Source organism: Triticum dicoccoides, chromosome 1B (genome assembly GCF_002162155.2).
Source record: "Triticum dicoccoides isolate Atlit2015 ecotype Zavitan chromosome 1B, WEW_v2.0, whole genome shotgun sequence".
NCBI lineage: Eukaryota > Viridiplantae > Streptophyta > Magnoliopsida > Poales > Poaceae > Triticum > Triticum dicoccoides.
This window is the reverse complement of record NC_041381.1, coordinates 40,282,914-40,301,720: the sequence shown is the minus strand read 5'-3', so window position 1 is coordinate 40,301,720 and position 18,807 is coordinate 40,282,914. Positions and strand designations below refer to the sequence as shown.

The 18,807-nt window shown below is 43.1% G+C and overlaps 1 long non-coding RNA gene across 5 annotated transcripts; it reads left to right on the top strand.

The window, feature by feature from the left end:
* The first annotated feature begins 13,920 nt into the window (after nt 1-13,920).
* On the top strand, nt 13,921-17,293 carry LOC119317930. 5 transcript variants are annotated; one of them, XR_005153856.1, is made up of 6 exons: nt 13,921-14,171; nt 15,568-15,660; nt 15,743-15,808; nt 15,976-16,441; nt 16,522-16,681; nt 17,036-17,293. It is a non-coding gene; the product is annotated as an uncharacterized LOC119317930 (long non-coding RNA). The 5 variants fall into 5 exon arrangements; XR_005153843.1 differs by having other exon boundaries at nt 15,177-15,660; XR_005153849.1 differs by having other exon boundaries at nt 13,921-15,330.
* The last annotated feature ends 1,514 nt before the right edge of the window (nt 17,294-18,807 follow it).

Sequence of the window (18,807 nt, the reverse complement as noted above, 5' to 3'; positions counted from 1 at the left end):
CTTTTATTTATTTTATGAAAGTTCTTTCTTTTTTGCTTTATTTATTTTATTTTGTTTCTACTTACTGTTGGTATATTTATTTATTTTATTATAGTTTATTTATTTTACTTTATTAAAGTTTATTTTGTTTCTACTTATTTATTAAAGTTTTTTCTGTCTCTACTTATTTATTTTATTTTGTTTCTACTTATTTATTTTCTTTTCTTTTTTTGCTTTTTTTATTTATTTTGTGAAAATTCTTTTTGCTTTTAATGTTTTACACACAAAAGCCCTCCCCCCTGGCTGGTTCATTGGTCTCGGGTTGTGGCTTGACTCGGTCCTAAAGACCACCCTTTGGTCCCGGTTCAAGCCACCAACCGGAACCAATGGTGGTGGCCCAGGAGCGAGGCCCATTGGTCCCGGTTAGCGCCACCAACCGGGACCAAAGAGGCCAGACGAACCGGGACCAATGGCCCCACGAGGCCCGGCAGGCCCCCTGGCCTCACGAACCGGGACCAATGGGCCTATGGGTACGTGATTGAACCGGGACTAATGGGTTTATATGGCCCGGACATATGCCCTGTTTTCTACTAGTGGAAGTTGAACACTTTTTCCTTATGTTTAGGCACCTGCGACCATGGAGTGCATGGAATGGAGCGGCCTAGCTATGAATCATCCTGCATGTTGTGAGCATCCAGCCCCCCATGAGAAGTTGGTTGCGTTTGAAACCACTAATAGCGGCAGGAGGTTTCTAGGTTGTGCACAAAAGGTAAGCTAGCAGTGCAATTAGGTGTTAAAGTGTACTAATAACCCACAAGTATAGGGGATCGCAACAATTTTTGAGGGTAGAGTATTCAACCCAAATTTATTGATTTGATACAAGGGGAGCCAAAGAATATTCTCAAGTATTAGTAGCTGAGTTGTCAATTCAACCACACCTGAAAGACTTAATATCAGCAGCAAAATATTTAGTAGCAAAGTAGTATGGAAGTAACGGTAACGGTGGCAAAAGTAATAGTAGCAGTTTTGTAGCAATCGTAATAGTGGCAACGGAAAAGTACCTGAGCACGCTTAACTTTTGAGTTCTATTCCCCCTAGTTTCCAAGTCTGCACTTGTTGTTTTCCTGACAATACTAAGTTGTCAATCCTATTAACCCTTAAGAGTTGAATTTGAGCATGAAGCACCGTTTGAGTTTGAAACTATTGTTCTAAAAAATAATTATTATTTATTAACACTAATATTTCTTGAATAAGTAGTTTGACCATAGTTTGACCAAACATTCACAAAAACTTAAATTTGAGGATAACTTTTTTCCTTTAAGAATTTGAGGATTCTAAAATTTTGCAAAGCGGCCTATGGCCGTCGAAGTCGGATGGGGACTTTCATGCTGTTTTTTTGATATATTATGCGTTTTTCAACATCGTATGCAAAAGATATGTCCGTTTTACTTTTTCATAACACTTTGTTGCAAAACACGTCCAAATTTAAGTTTTTTAAATTTTCCTAACTAGTAGATGTAGTAACATAACTACATCTCAAAGAATTTTATTTTTTGAAGTTTTTATCATTTTCTTTGTTTTTTACAAACTGAAATGGTGATACATGGGGGGTGGGGTAGAGGTTGAACCTTTTGAGTCCGGGATGGTGTCCATCCAATCCTACCGTCGACTACATCTGGTAGCACCGTCCCAGCAAGAGTCACAACTAAGGTTAACCAAGCCAGAGTCACATTCTATTAAAGTGGCAAAAAAATTACTTTCTAATATAGCAAAACCAATTCTATCAACTATTATCAAAGGCTAAATAACTATTAATACACAACATTAGCAAAATTAATATTAATTAATTATAAAAATGTATCTACTGTTGTCTAACAAAAGCATACTACAACATGTTAAAATCCACATAAAGAACTAACTAAAAATAATTGAAAACAACAATTAAAGGACTAAAATAACTATATAAGCAAAGCAGTACTGTTTTAATTACAATCATAATTTAAATTATTCTAAAAATTAACCATATAAATCTTACTGTGACAACAATCTGACATGTGACTAGGAGCAAAAAGAATTAAATTAAAACTATTTTTAAACTCAGACTATTCAAAATCTAGGGTTTGAAGCAAATTTGAACAAATTCATATTTAAATCATTCAAATTTGAAAACTAATGGACAAACAGAAACTAGACGAAATTTCGAATCTAATGCAAAAAGAATCACTCAAAAACATCGAATATCGTAAAAGATATAAGAAATTTAAAACAGAAACTAAAAACAAAAAACAAATGGAAAAACAAAAAACAAATTTCAGAACCCCTTTAGTCCCGGTTTGAGACACGAACCGGGACTAAAGGGCATCGCACCCTTTAGTCCCGGTTCGTGTCTCAAACTAGGACTAAAGGTCCCATTTGAACCGGGACTAATGCCTTCCCGACGCCCTAGCCGCTCGAATTGGGACTAATGCTCACATTAGTCCCGGTTCGTAATGCAACCGGGACTAATGTGTACATTGAGCTTGGACCAAAGTCCTGTTTTCTACTAGTGATAACTTTCAAGATAGGATCAAGAACACTCATATATTCATGAGAGCATAATAGATTCAGATATAAAATCGTGGCACTTAGGCCCTAGTGACAAGCATTAAGCTGGCTGGACTAACGAGCTACTCGGCTTGTTAAGGCTCGTGATCGTTAAGGCTCGTATTGTTAAGCTCGTTAAGGATAACAAGCTAAATATAAAGATTGGATTGGTTCGTTATATGTTCACGAGCGCTCGCGAGCAGCTCGTTAGGAAAATGCATCAATAGACAAGCACATCACATGCATATAAAATACAAACATACATAGGTACAGCCAATAGGGTTTGATAAATGGAGAATATGAGAAGATGAGAAAGATATGAATGTGGCAAATAGCCCGTCCATAGACTTAGGAGTGATCGAAGTCACCAAAAAATTCTCTATAATGAACAAACTCATGCTACTACCGAGCTTAACGAGTAGCTCACGAAACTCGCAATCATGATCATCTAACTCGTTAGTGCTAACGAGCAAAAATTGCTACTCGGCTCGGTTCATTAAGAAAACGAGCCGAGCACAAACGAGTCGAGCAGCCGAGCGCTCATTAGACTCACCGAGCTTCGAGCTTTTTGTCCAGCCTTAAGCATAGCGAAGTCATAGCAACATCAATCTTAGAACATAATGGATACTAGGGATCAAACCCTAACAAAACTAACTTGATTACATGGTAAATCGCATCCAATCCATCACTGTCCAGCAAGCCTACGATGGGATTACTCATGCACGGATGTGACCATCATGAAATTGGTGATGGAGGATGGTTGATGATGACGATGACGACGGATTCCCCTCTCCGAAGCCCCGAACGGACTCTAGATCTGCCCTCCCGAGGAAGAACATGGCTTGGCGGCGGCTCCATATCGTAAAACATGATGAATCCTTCTCTATGGGTTTTTTCTACACGAACGTGAATATATGGAGTTGGAGTTGAGGTCGGTGGAGGTCCAGGGGACCCACAAGACAAAGGGGGTGCGCCAGGGGGGTAGCGTGCGCACCCCACCCTTGTGGCTAGGGTGTGGGTCCCCTTCGGTTGTTTCTTTCGCCAATATTTTTTATTTATTTTAAAAGTTATCTTCGTGAAGTTTCAGGTTATTCCGAGAACTTTTATTTCTGCATAAAAATAACATCATGGCAATTCTGTTGAAAACAGTGTCAGTCAGGTTAGTTCCATTCAAATCATGCAAATTAGAGTCCAAAACAAGGGCAAAAGAGTTTGGAAAAATAGATACAATGGAGACATATCATGTTCACATTTTATTGTTTTCGGCGCCTTCGTCATCCATGGATCTGGATCTGGAGCCAAACTTTGTAGCGGGCGTCACCTCCGCCGCAACGTCTGAATAGGACCTGCGTGCGCGGCACGGCGAGGGCGGGCCGCCAGCAGCTGAAGAGGACGACGTGTAGTCCAAGCCAAGAAGGTTCCGCATGCGAACTCGGCCGGATCTGGAACCGCCGTCCACGTCGCCGGTGTTTGGGCTAGACGCCATTGTTTCGCGTGCAAGAGGGGAAAGGGGGGAATGAAAGCGAGGGAAAGTGCAGAGGGAGAGGCAGCAGAGTTGATGAGCAGTGGAAACGGTCGTCTGGCCTCTGCTATTAGCCCTGGCCACATGGTCCTGACAGGCGGGCCAGGCATGTCGGATTCGCAGTTAGCCGCGGGTCACAGCACATTTAGTGCTTTCTGTTATTCACCTGCCACAGAAGTGGTGGTTTTTCGGGGTTTTTTTAAGCAAAATTGGTGGTTTTGAAGTACCCTAACCCGAAATTTGGTGGTTTTGGGCAATTTACTTCTCCTCAGCAAACGGTCCAATGGACAGGTCCCGAGTACGCCCAAACGGTCCAATGGACAGGGCCCGAGTACGCCTAGGAGCGTGCGGCTCTCCCAGAACCTAAACTAAACTAGGAAGGATGCACGCAACCAAACAATGTGTTTTTACCATTGCAACTGCTCAGCCAGGCCAACTGAGTTGCGCATGCAAGGAATGCAAACAACAATACTGTTGAGCGTACGTTGTACACTGCAGATGTATAGGACTAGGGTTTGTATTTATACTATTGTATCTCTCTTTCTCCCCCGTATATTTGTACATCTTGAGAGACAAGTAGAGGCCGGTTCACCCTCTACCTATATATGTGCACCATGCACACGATCAACGATCATCAATTCGTGCAATCTCATTCACTACAAAAAAATACACTTCCGTGATGATACGTGTTTGTCACAGTAGGTCGCGTTTTTTGTCATGCATGTACATCCATGACAAATTTATGACAGAATCAATATAGTCATACCTGTGCTGTCGTAGAAGTGTTCCATGACATTACCAAAATTATCATCACGGAAGTGTCCACTTCCATGACGATAAATCGCGCGTCACGGAACTTCTTTCGTCAAGGGTGACCGACACATGGCATCCACCGTAACGGAACGCCATTAAGCTATTGGGTCAGGTTTTGGATCCGATAACCCGTTAACAGCCCCGACCAATGGGGATTTTCCATGTGTAAAATCATCATTGGCTGGAGGTAACACATGTCAGCTCACCGTTGGGACATATGTCATCCACTCATTGGATAGAAGGCGCCTATGATATGTCGACACATGGCATGGCCCAACAGAGGCCCATTCCCGTGAAAAGGCCGGCCCGTTTAAGTTGGTCAAAAGGTGGCGGGCCGGCCCATGGAAAGCCTGTTAACGACCTATTCGCATATAGCCCATTTACAGCCCGCTAACCGAGGGTCTGTTACGCCCTATCCGAATTAGGCCCAGTAGCGTCATCTGGGCCATCCAATATGATTCAGCCCGTTTTAACTTTCGGCCCATGTGTGGCCCATGACTTCTTTTGGCTCATATGAGGACCTTTGTAACTCTTGGCCCATTAACGACTCGTTGTGAAACTGGTCCGTAATGAACAGTGTATCACTTTATACCCATTAACGGCCCGTTATTCCATTGGGCCGTTTCCAGCCCAAGTTATCTTTCGGCCTTCTCAGGGCCCATTGATTCTTGGGCTCATTTGCAGCATTCGGTTACATACGGCCCGTTACTGTCATTTTCTGCTTGTGGGCCAAATTCAGCCCGTCGTTACAGTCGGCCCGTTTGCGGACCATTAATACGTTGGGCCGTTTTCATGTAAAAAAACCCGTTGGGCTATTTTCTTAGAGTTATCAAATATGGCCTATTAACGACCCGTTATGGTCCACGAATAGTACGGCCCATGATTGTCAAAATGATGATACGCCCCGTAGAAGGCCCATGGATCCTACGGCACGTATGAGGCCCATGGATGGTACGGCCCGTAGAAGGCCCATGGACCCTACGGCCCGTAGAAGGCCCATTGATCCCTAAGGCCCGTATAGAGGGCCGATGGATCCTACGGCCCGTATAGAAGGCCAATGGTCCTACGGCCAAACGAAGGCCCATGGATCATACGGCCTGCAGGAGGCCCATGGTTACAACAGTCCGTGTGTTGCCATAATTATTTTGTCCTAGTTACCAAAAATAGGCTATTGTGGCCACTAGAAAAACACAAAAAAAGAACTGCAGTGACTAAAAGCAAACAACTAAACAAGACAATAAGGAAATAGATAAGCAAGCAATTAAGGCTAGCCTATTACCGCTATTACACATATTACATCCACTGAGCATCAAAGTTCGCCACCAGTGCAAATATAGGGAACAAAGCAGCATATTGCATACACTTGGCCGTCAAAATTGGCCACCAGTGCAAATAAACGCGGCAGCAAAACAAGAGCATAACTGAAACAACTTTAGAAGAGCTCAAGAAACGTTATCCTGGGTATCCACCATGCTGGCAATAAGCTTAGCAAGCTGATTATCTTTGTCCTGTTTGGCGCTAAAATCCTCCAACGCTTGCTGTTGCACCAGAAAGTATGCATCTGAATGCTCCAGGGACTTCCGCAGTCCTTCCGCTTCTTGTCGCAGCACAGCTGATCGATGTCTTTCAGCTTGTAGTTGAGACTCAAGAAACCGAACTGATTCAGACAGTGAGTTTGAATAGCTTGTGCATGCGGTAGTGGCCAGTAACTCGAACACTAAACCAAGACAGGACTTTGGGGTTGTCTCGCTGTCTTCAAGATAGTCTTCCTTAGCTGTTTTATCAGCTTTGTTGGAGACCAACAAGGATGTGTCACTATCCTGAACCTTATCTGCATTACTTCCTTTACCCACTACAAGGATTCCGGTCTATTGCAACAAAATTTATTGCTACAACTATCTTTCCTTGCAATAAAATGCTATATTACACAAAATTCCAGTTCGTGGTAATAGGATCTACATATTGCCACAATTTAGTTTCATCGCGCTAGGTACTCATTTTGTTGCAATAGAAGCCATGTATTGCCACAAGCTGCATCAGCGTTGCAATATGGTAGTGATATTGCGACAATTGCGTCCCGTTGCGTGAATTGGTCATTTTGTTGCAATAAAGACTAGGTATTGCAACAAAGTAAATCTTTGTGGCAATATATAGACATATATTGCAACATTTGTGACATGTGGCGCTAGCCATAGATACTGTTGCAAAATACATGGCTTCTTATTGCAACAAAACATGTATTAGTTGTAATAGGGCGATTTTTTGCCTCACCTTCGATGTGTTGCAATAACTATTACATATTGCGACAACTTACGCGTCCATGGTAATACGTACAACATATTGCTACAATCCTCTTGTATTGCAAAAAAAGGAATAGGATATTGCAACGATATTCTCTATAGTGCCCCTGATTTTTTTTCATTTGTTTATTATACTATTTTTCAGGATCTGATTAAAGGGGCGTACTAGTTCATAGAGGTATTAACACATTTGGTACCACAAATTGCACCTAAGTTGTATTTTAGTCACATATCTTGCAAAGTGGACATCGGTGGTACCACAACTTGGAGGAATGCTTGCTTACGCGCGTGTGAACGTTGCACACTCGCGGACGCCCTTCACTTTAGGGTTTCTTGCACCGCCAAGGTCTCCTCCACTCGCCCTACTGACCTCCTTCGGTAGCAAGGTCGTCCTCGGCACCGAAAAGACGGCAAGCTCACTGCCCTTCTCACCAAGGTGAGTCGTGAGCACTGGGCAGCAAATCCTCACACTCTCTTCCTTCCTAATTTTTCTGTATCTTACTTGATGTGATTGTATGCATTTATGTGATGTTAATAAAAATGCATAGCATCCAAGATTCTCTCACCGTGATTGTATGTATTTATGTGTTGTTAATAAAAATGTATAGCATCCAAGATTCTCTCACCTAAGAAAAGCTACTACAAAGGTAAGAAAACTTCCTTGGTGGCGCTGCTGAAGCCTGGCCACCCGACGCCCCAGTTTGGGCCGGCCCACGGTCGGCTGCTTTTTCTTCTTTTTCCTGTTTCTTTCATTTCTGTTTTTCTGTTTCATTTTCTTTTCCATCTTTCTTTTTATTTCTTTTTCGTATATTATACACATTTCATTGCATATTTATATACAAACATGTTCAGCGTATATTTAAGAAAATGTTCATTGTGTATTTTGAAATTTTCAACATATATTCACAAAAATGTTCAATGAGTATTTAAATATTGTTCAGTGTATATCATCAAAATGTTCAATGTGTATTTAAATATTTGTTCAGCGTACATTAAAAATGTTGAGTGTGTATTTAAAAATTATGTATATTAAAAAATTGTCATCATTTCAAATTTCAAATTTTTTGTTCATGTTTTCAATAAATGTTGTCATTTTTTAAAAGTTTGATCCAATTTAAAAAAAAATCAAGATCTCAAACGTTATGAAAAAATTAAGAAAAACTGTTCATTTTCCCCAAGAAACGGATCTGCTTGTATATAGTAGTTTAATTGATCACACTATATACATTGGTTCTTAAAGTTGGGCGCTCAAAATCTAGCACTAGGATATGTCTGGTCTATTGGTTTGGACGAGCTATACACTAGCCGGAGATCAGACCTGGCCAAACAGGCCGGCCCGGCCCGGCACGGCCCAGCCTGTGCTAATCATGCCTGGCCCGGCACGGCACGCCGTGGCACGTTTAATAGTCGGGCCGTGCCGTGCCGGCCCACGGGCGCTGCTCCTTCGCCCAGGCACGGCCTGATTAGTAAACGGGCCGGCCCGATGGCCCGTTTAGCACGCTGGGCTGCACAAAACTTGAGTAAGTATCAAGTCAAATACATTTGGAAAAAACAGGATGCTACTCCACTGAACTATACACATATCAGCCAGGATTCAGCCTGCATTTCGCCTCATGAGATCAGCTTGTGTGTTGCCTCGTGTACAGTGCAGAAGAGATCAGTTTCTTACGAATTTCTATATTTGTCAGGCACAGTTGCGAAGAAAGCCATATATTTCTCATTTCAATGGTGAGTAATTTTCTTTTTTACCTACAATGGCAGAAAGTATTCCGTAAGTATCCCAAGTATATATATAACAAAATGAGTACACGAGGAGAGAAGTGTATAATCAAAGGGAGCACATAACAAATGAGAATCATCTTCTTCATGCTGTTTTCCACATATGGAGTTCATGAGCAGGAATACAAAACGGGCTGATTTTCACTGAACTTGTGTAGAATCACGTATTTTGAAATGGCAATAAGACATGGGCCACTACTTGAAACTGTAACCAATATTCTTCAGACACCATACTGAGTTCTTTAGCAACCATATGGAGTTCAAACAGACAGAATATTGCCTATCTATTTCAGGGATTGCCTATTTTCTTCAGCAAACCATACAGAGTTGAAACAGACAGAATATTACCTATCTAGTTCAGGGATTGCATATTTTCTATCTAGTTCAACCATAAGATTTCCTTGACTGTACTGCCGACCCTTGGTAACATAAATATAACAGTAGTGATCCGTGATGAAAAACAGACAATGTCGATGGTTAACCAATTAATAAACCCCTTCACAGTTCAAAGACCACGTTCCCTTAGGACCAAATAGAGAATAGGAAATTTATTCAAAACCAATTCTGCAGTACTAATACGTCATGGAGAACAGCTATTGTCAATATGTCAACAATTAAATCAATTCACATGTGTTTTCACCCAGAGAATCCAAGACAGGAGCAACTAGTCAAGCAGCATGCACCAACGGAGTAGTTAGATTAGGATTGAGAAATATTAGTTACTTATCCGGGAAGCTGTCCCCTTTTGATGGCTTTTCCGTTCAAATAAAGATGGCTCTTGCTAGCCACTGTGTTTTCACCCTCACGCTATATCTCAAATCTTCTCATTTTCAGTGGACTTCAACCAGGCAAAAGCGATCTTTCACAGGATTATTACATAAGTAAATTTTGATATCCTAAGCAGAGAAATACATAGGTAGGTGGTCACTTATCACAAGACGAAGTTAAATTTTTTTGGAATCAAGAGTATGTTTCGATTCAGTTCACCAGCAGTAAGTATGAGATTATTGGTCAACTATACTTGCAACTAAAGTGGCTCCTAATTTGCAATTCTAACTATTGACCAACTACAACACGTGAGCACATGCACAGCTATATTTGAGTTCCTTGCAGATTGCAAAAGAAAACACAGACAAGCAAATATAACTGGGTCTTTACTCACATTGATTATTAAAGAACCAATACCGTGCACTATAGAGAAATCAAATTGGAACCTGGTCGCAGCATCAATGATTTAGGCTCTAAACAAATTTGGCAGACAACAAGTGGAAGTGTAATTGCTCAGGTAAAGGCTAAACATGTTGCACCGCCACTCTTCCTCAGTCATCAATAATTCCTGGTTGAGCTCCTGCCAATAGCTAGTAGTGATCAACAAGCCAAGAGAAGCAAATCAGCAAGCTTAAACATGTTTGATCATATCCATTTTCTCGCAGTGCATACATCACCTAAATTTAACAACTAATGCTAAAGAACATAGCATATCTTTATGCTACTGACCTCCACAAATGTGTGGTTCTACATACCAATAAAACAGCAAGCAAGGGAAAATTAGTCTACTACTTCAAGATTTCAGCAGCAAATAGGTAAGCAATCAGCAGCAATTTTTCGATAAAAGGGTATGGCTCTTCACAAACACAGCGAAATCTAAATTTGCTGCACTTTGCTGCACTTGCAATGAAAAATACAGAGGGAAACAGGGGGAATAATCATACTTTTGTTGTTGTGAAGGTAGTAGGTCGCACGGGAGGCAGGCAAGCCAGTCCCGGGCAGGCGAGCAGGATGTCGGAAGAGCCGAAGCAGAGCTGGTTGGCATCGGCGTTGAGATGTTGGGCGGTCTAGCCACGCGCCCACGGGCAGGATCGGCCAGCCGAGATCCATGGAGGAGGAGGCCGACGGGCGGAAGGCGCCGAGCGGCGGGTGGCAGAGCAAGTTTAGAGGGAGAGGGGAGCGGCAGGGAGGCACCAGCGCGGGCTGCTTCGTCGCGCCGCCGTGAGGTGGTTGCTGGATGCGGCCAACGCTCGGGTCGGGCGGCGGCGGAACAGGGGGATCAGGTACGAGTTGAGGTATGGAACCTGTCCATAAAGGGCTAGTATTTTTTATTTTCTTTTGAGGATCTGAGGTAGTTTTTTTAAGCTTACGTAACTCCTGAAATTACAAGAAGAGGATTTCGTACAGGACTTTCATGGGAAATAAGAACTTGATGATGCAAACAAAGAAATTGTTTCAGTTTCATGAGTAGTATTCTACAAATAACTGTGTTCATGGTGCAATCAGGCCAATATACATTAGATTTGCACACCAAGAGATTGAGTAACAGTATTCAATTCATCCAATCTGAATCACCATTGGTTTGAGGGCTACAATAGCTTTGCTATCTCTTACCAGCTCAGGGCACATACTGTATCCTAACAGATGTTGAATCAATTTTCCAAATAAAAGTTCCGTTGGTACAACCATATTCATTTTGAGATTTCAGATGAAAGGCAGCTTCGACGACGTCTTGGCACTTCCTCGATAACGCTTCCTCGACCGGCCAGCGAAGACGACGTCTTGCCGGTTTCCTGACCCGCCACTACAGACGGCATGACGGCGCTTCCTCGACCCGCTAGCGGCGACAACGTCTTGCCGGTCTCCCGATCCGCCACCGAAGACAGCATGAAGACACTTCCTTGACCCGCTAGCGTCGACGGCGCCTTGCCGGTTTCCCGATCCACCACCGGTGACAGCATTACGGCACTTCTTCGACCAGCTAGCGGAGACGACATCTTGGCGGTTCCTCGACCTGCCAGCGGAGAGGGCAAGACGGTGCTTCCTCGACCCGCCAGCGGCGACAGCTTTTGCATCCTCTGATTCAGCCGTCGATGAGGAATCGGTCAGAACGTGTGGGTTCTTCGCCAATCTGGTCTTCGTCGATCCGCCATTGAAGAGGGCTTGTTGGAGCTTCCTCGATCCGGACCCACTTTTTGACATGTCCGCCTTGGCATTTCGTCAAACACATAGCAGGTCGGCCGGTGCGCCCAACGAGTGCTGCCTCCGCCCGGTCGCCGCTACTCCCGCCCCGCAACTCCATCCTGCTACTCGCCCGGCAATAGCAACTCGCTTGAGAGAAGCTGCCCACGCCCACCTCCGTGATGCTCTCAGTCCGCGCCGAAGCTCGTGCCCGCTAGTGCTCACGCCACCTAGTCCAGCTTTGGGTGTTAGGGTCACGTTTTGCTGCCCGGAGCTTCGAGCTTGCGCCAACGTGCGCTGCCGAGCGCAACCGCCATGCTCGTCGGCGCCCCGACCGCAAGTAGCCGAGCGCGAGGCGCCACCCCACGCCTGCAGCTACCACCGCAGCCCCGATGTCGTGCTGACCTGCAGGGGCACCGCCGCCACATGGCGCCGGCGGTGCCGACAGCAGCGAGTGCCGGGAGCATGGCGGGCGTCGGGGCGAGCATGCTCGTCGGTTGGGGATGTGTGAGGCGCGGCATGGCGCTGGCGGGAATGAACATGGCGGCGGTGGGGATGGGTAAGGCGCAACCGAGGATTGGTAAGGCGGTTTGGTTGTTTAATTTACATAGTTGAATCTCCATGGTTATTGTTTGAACAAAAGTGACATAATTATGTTGGACATAATTATGTTGGACCTACTATGGCTGGCGTGGACGAACCCTCCACAAATTGTCCGGTAAGATGAAAGATGTTGAGATCAACCCATCTCAAGATCGGAATGTGAGATCGAGACTGCCATAGATCGACCGTCTCATCAACCATCCCATCAATACTTATGTTTTGAGACAAGAGTATAACCTAATAGTTTAAAAGTGAGGGTCGCATGAGATCTCTGTGAACTGTAGTTCAAAACTGGTTAAATTTTTGCTGCTTTGACCAACGGTTGACAAGGCACAAATATTTGACATATCCCAACCTAAGTGTAGATCCATGATCAAACAACACGTTTCTAACACAATAAATCTCAAAACTAAATTGGTTTGGTTGTTTAATTTACATAGTTAAATCTCTGGTTATCCTTTGAACAAAACCGACATAATTATGTTGGACCTACTCTAGCGTGGATAAACCCTCCAAGAATTGTCCGGTAAAATAAAATATGATGAGATCACCCCATCTCAAGATCAGAATATGAGATCGAGACTGGAATAAATCGACCGTCTCATTAACCCATCCCATTAGTATTTTTGCTGCTTTGACCAACAGTTGACCAAGGCATAAATTTTTGATATATCCCAACCTAAGTGTAGATCCATGATGAAACGAGACCTTCCTAATTGGTTGCGGTTGGTTGGCGGACCAGGGTTACAGCAGAGGGGTTGAAGCACCGTGATACATCACCTATCCAGTGCATGCACTAGTCGACGGTGACGGCGTCCGTGGACGTCGTGTTCCTCCTTGCCCGCTCTGTTTGTGTGGCATGTGTTTGTATCGGTTGCTGCGATGTATGTGATGGTTGCTTTATAATATAAAGCGGGGAAACTCTTTTTCGTTCATTAATTGGCTTCCTCAAATGGCGACAGGCTATACAAATATCGACGACGAGAACGTTACATGGGAGGGCGACGGATCGCCCCTCCACGATTTTCGGATTTTGGTGGTTTTTTAATCATGATATAACTTTTTACAAGCAAAATTTAGTATTCCCTCCGTCTCAAAATCGATTTACAAACTAGAACATTCCCTCAAAAAATAATTACTTTTTTAAACAAAAATAATTACTTTCCCACCACCTAAGTTAGAAGTTAGGTGTACTGTTGTTTGCGCCAATATTTTTAACCTCCCGCTAAAAGGTCCCAAATTAGCGTCTTTCTTCCAAAAAAAAACTTATATTAACCTTCCCGCTAAATACCGGCGTCTTTACGGGAGATTGGATCTAAGCTCTCGCCCCTGGTTTCTTTGTGCTGCCGGCGTCATAACGGTGTCAACACAGCGAACCACACTCCAGTCAGCTGCACGCCGTCAGGTTATTCCACCCGATCTCTTCCCTTCCTGGAACCTCCGGTCCTGCTGGATCTCGCCCTCCTCCATCTCCTCTGCGCCCGCCGATCAGGGCAGGGGACGACATGGCCTCCGCAAAGCAGCAGCCGCCGCTATACATTGTCGTCGCCGACGACCGCCAGAGGACCAGCTTCCCCTGCACGCGCCCCATCCCGCAGAGCGCGCTCCAGATCATGGGCTGCAAGCCACGCCACACCTTCAAGGTCTGTCTTCCCCCATCTTGCTTGTCCCCCAATCTGTCAGCTCACTTCTTTTCCCTTGGGTTCAGACTGAATCTTTAGATTAGACTCAGTTATCATCTCTGCCGCATCCCTGAACCTCCATAGTAAGAGATCTAGATCAGTTTTCTTTTTTGGAATTCCATACTCCTCATATCCTACTTCAATTGGCTGATGGGATCAGTCTCATAGTGTTTTTGGTTACAATTAGCGAGCGTTGTACATCTGCCTCATATCCTGCTTCAATTGGCTGAACCTACATAGTGTATTTAATTGCAGTATGATGTTCACAGCAGGGGAAGAGCTACTAGGAGCCTCCCTGATGCATAGGCATCAGGGTCGATGTTGATTTCTGAAGCGATTGTGTAGAGTTGTTTGGCCGTGCACCAGGTTAGGCTGACAGCGGTGCATCAGGTACAGAGACAATCCCACGGCGGCCTTGTTCGGAACTGGTTCATGGGTAGGCCAGGTCTTGTTCAGACGTGGCCAGGCCTTGGCGTAGCCTTGTGGGCTGCAGCCTTTTGGGTAGGTTTTGTGTGGCTGGGCATCAAGGCGTCAATGCCCTTAGGTGTTGTAGCGTCACGCCGACACGCGATCACTCGACGAACCACAGCGGATGGGCGACGCTGCGCTAGGCTCGAGCTTTACACCTAGCATCATCCATGCTAATCCGATCAGCCACTGACCTCAGCTCCAGCCCAAAGGTAGAGTATGACGTATAGAATATAGATGTAGTAAATCTTAAATCTCGGGTTAACCATTGCAAAAATTGTGCTTTTAGGCGGTATCTTCTTTAGATTTTTTTTAGTTCTATGTACGGGGATATTCTGAAGTTGAGAATTCAGTTCATTTAATTGACTTTATCAAATGTGGATAGCCACAAGACTGGAGACGGGAGACTGTGTATAGTCTAATAATGTTGCAATAAGTCGCTCCATCGTCGTATTTTCCCTCCTTTTTTGCAATAATTGTTCATTCCCAATTTTTCAGAAACTATTGCCAATGTACTAAGTCTTATTCAGAGATTGTCAATATTGTTGGGCGTCTCCTGCTCTCCCTCTTTTATATTTGGTTGTTTGGTCTCACACTGAAGCTGCTAGATGTAATGTGGACTCAGGGCCAGAACAGAGAAGAAGCAGAGCAGGTAGACTCGGGTGTGTGTTCAAGGCAACAAATGCCCTTTTTTCCACTGAACCACCAACACATGCTAGCTCTACTCTTTTGCTGTTCACTTACACAAAAAAAGACCACACTGTATCCATACCCGTGCACGCACACAGCCCACACTGTACTACACTATTTGGGTACACACTCAGTACATATCTTCAGCTTCTAGAATGGCTTGTCTGACTGGTTATATTTGGTTTCAATAAATTGATAGGAACGCAGCCAAAAGAACACCGATAACCGTAAGAAACAGAAGACAAAACACAAAATTGGATCAAAATCTTACTTGCAAGTAAGCTTTGAGAAGGTATGAGTCTAACTAAATATGTATGCCTCGCTGCTAAATATGGTTTCGTGTTTCAAGCATCTCATTGTTATATTACTTGCAGAGAAACTTGGAACTCACCCACACGAACGACGGAACACGGTCTAACACAGAGTCCTAGAAAGTTTACGTAAGTACACTGACTTCTGGTTATTCTATAGTTATTCAGTGATGTGCATTCGGTGTGTTTCATCATCAGCTGGGATTATTCATGCGTTGGATCCATCCATTCTTGTTTCATCTTTTATATAGTGTCAATCTTGATGCCCTACCTATAATTGTCATTTTCATTTTTAGAACAAAGCACGTCAAGAGGTTCAAAACAAAGAAACTGAAACTGAAGGTCCACTTTCAAGTGAGCAGAAAAACAATATTTCCCAGACCGCATACAAAGACACTCTGAAATGCAAGTCATCGCAGCCTCGTGGGTACGGATACATGGCCAAACCTTCAACTGGTTCTCAAAGGTTTCGTATCCAGATTGAAGAGCAAGCTCGTGCTACAGCAGCCACCCAGCAGCAAAACTCTGAGCTCAGCCAGCAGGTCAATGAATTTCAAGATCAACTACAAGCTGAACATGCAAACACAAAAGAGAGGATTAACTTGGAGCGTGCTGAGAGAGAACAACTTGAGGAGAGGTTAAAAGAAGAGCGTGTTGAAAGGGAAAGATTGTTGGAAGGGGAGCAAACATCAAGACTGGAATTTAAAAAAAAACATGATGACAAAGTTTGTAGCATTGAGCCAACAGATGGGAACCCAACAGGTGATTACAGTCATATGCTTGCGACCTTGTAAGATTTATGTTGCTTACTTGCATTGCTAAAAGTGCATTTGTATTTATAGGTGCCTAAGGATTGACAAAGAAAATAGTGACCCAAACTTGCAAAATACTCTTTTATACAGATCTAGTTCTAATAAGACTCTAGGTTCAAGGCCAATTATTATTTCTTCAAATGCGCTCATACAAGCTGCAGCAAGGAAATCTTGAATGTTTAAAGCAATGGTAAGTCACAACCGTACTTTCTCTTCATGTTCACTTGCATTTTATACGTCATTGGCATTCATAATTAGCTAGCTGCTTCTTCTCTTTCACCATGTGTTGTTGCTGCATCGAGTCACAACTTAAACAAAAAAAGAATATGTGCTAGCTAGGGACATGAACTTAACTGAAACTATACATCGAGTCACAACTTAAATCAATAGCAGAACCTTTTAGTAGATGTACCTGTGCTTATGCTTTAGACATTTACACTTGTAGTCTGGCGATAGTTCTTTTTAACTATGGGGCTGGAATAATTGTATGGCGTATGTTATGTTGGACTCATTTACTAGAACTTCTTTTATTTCTTGATTGCAGGATCCAAAGAACTAGCTGGCCTGGACTCTAGATCACAGACCGTTTAGTCTTCACAATTAATTAGGATGGCTAAATTACATCTGAGTTTCATTTGATGGATATTTGCTACGACAATTATGAACTTTACGAATCTATATATTATACGTATGGTTTTGAATATTGTAATTGAATGCATGTATTTTTTCTATGGTTGCAATATGCTACAACCCACTTTCGGTTGCCACATGTTAGCACCACTAAAAAAAGTGTTGTGTCATATCTCAGTCGCTACACCTACCTATTTTGTTGCATTAGGATGTTGTAACAGATCACTTCATATTGTCGCAATAGCTGTTTGGCGCCACCAAAGTATTTTTTGTTGAAATAGAGTATCACCACAGAAATTTTAATTGTCGCAATAATTTCTCGCTACAAACATTTCACCTGTTGTGATACCTATTTATCACCACCAAAACAAGTATGTTGCAATTCCCTGTTACGACGACTGGAATATTTGTTGCCATAAGTTAATGCCACAAGTGTAGTGGATCGTGGCAACATGCTTAATGCCGCGAAAACAAGGATTGTTGCCATACTTATCCTTGTTGCCATACTTTATTGCCACAATTGTAGTGGGTCGTGACAACATGTCTAATGCTACGAAAACAAAGATTGTTGCCATAGTTTTTTGCCACAAGTGTAGTGGGTCGTGGCAACATGCCTAATGCCACGAAAATAAGGATTGTTGCCATAGTTTATTGCCACAGTTGACTATTGTCACAGAAGAGTAATGCGCAATGAAACGGGCGTCATTGGCATAGGTTGTTGCCACAAATGTCTATCGCCACGAGATATCAGGCTCCACGATTTGTTACATGTTGCATTATAGCTATCTCCACAAATATAATTGTGGCATCAAGTGAGTGTTGCCACGGGAAAACATGTGGCAATTTCCCATATGGATGTTGCAATAGCACACTTTATTGCCACAATTGCTTTTTGGTGGCAATAACCTATTACCATGCGTCCAGTCGCAACGGCTGCCAACGAATGTTGTTTCGTGGCAATAGGTACTTATCGCCATGAAACGACATGTATTGCGACAAACAATTTTGTTGCAATAGACCCGGATCCTTGTAGTGACCATTGCTTAATAAGGCACTCTTCCCCAATATTCTGTCAGCATTCTAAAAGAAGAAACAAGCAGACACATAACAAGTTTAGCATGTACTAGTATATGAAACTCATTTCGGTGAACCAGTTCATTAGTAAGGTGGACAAGATTAAACTACCAAGTCTTCTATTGCCAAGTACTAGTACATAATAAAAGCATCAAACAAACATATATCTATGTCCTATGGTCACTGCATTGTCTTGCCAAATCAAAATAGAGACACGGTTCAAATCATATCAGTTCAAGACAAAGCAGCAGTGAAAGAATACAAAGCGTGGGAAACTACACGGCACAACAATATTTCAGATGGGTACCACGGGTCTACATGTACAACAACACTATTGGCTCTGTTGTGATGCTAGTAATGTGCATGATATGAAAGTCAACTGTATACACAATTGAAATTGAAATCAACAGACCTATTGATAAAAGCAAACCTGTTAAAGATACATGCGTGAACATACCTGTTGTGCCATTGGAGTTTCGATTGGATCCTTCAATTTAAAAATAAGTTCGTATCAGTAAATACAGGGATACAAGAGCAAAGTAATCATAGTTAAAAAAAGGCGCGCCTAAGCGAGCGCTTAAGCGCGCCTAGGCTCTAGGCGTTGGCAAAACG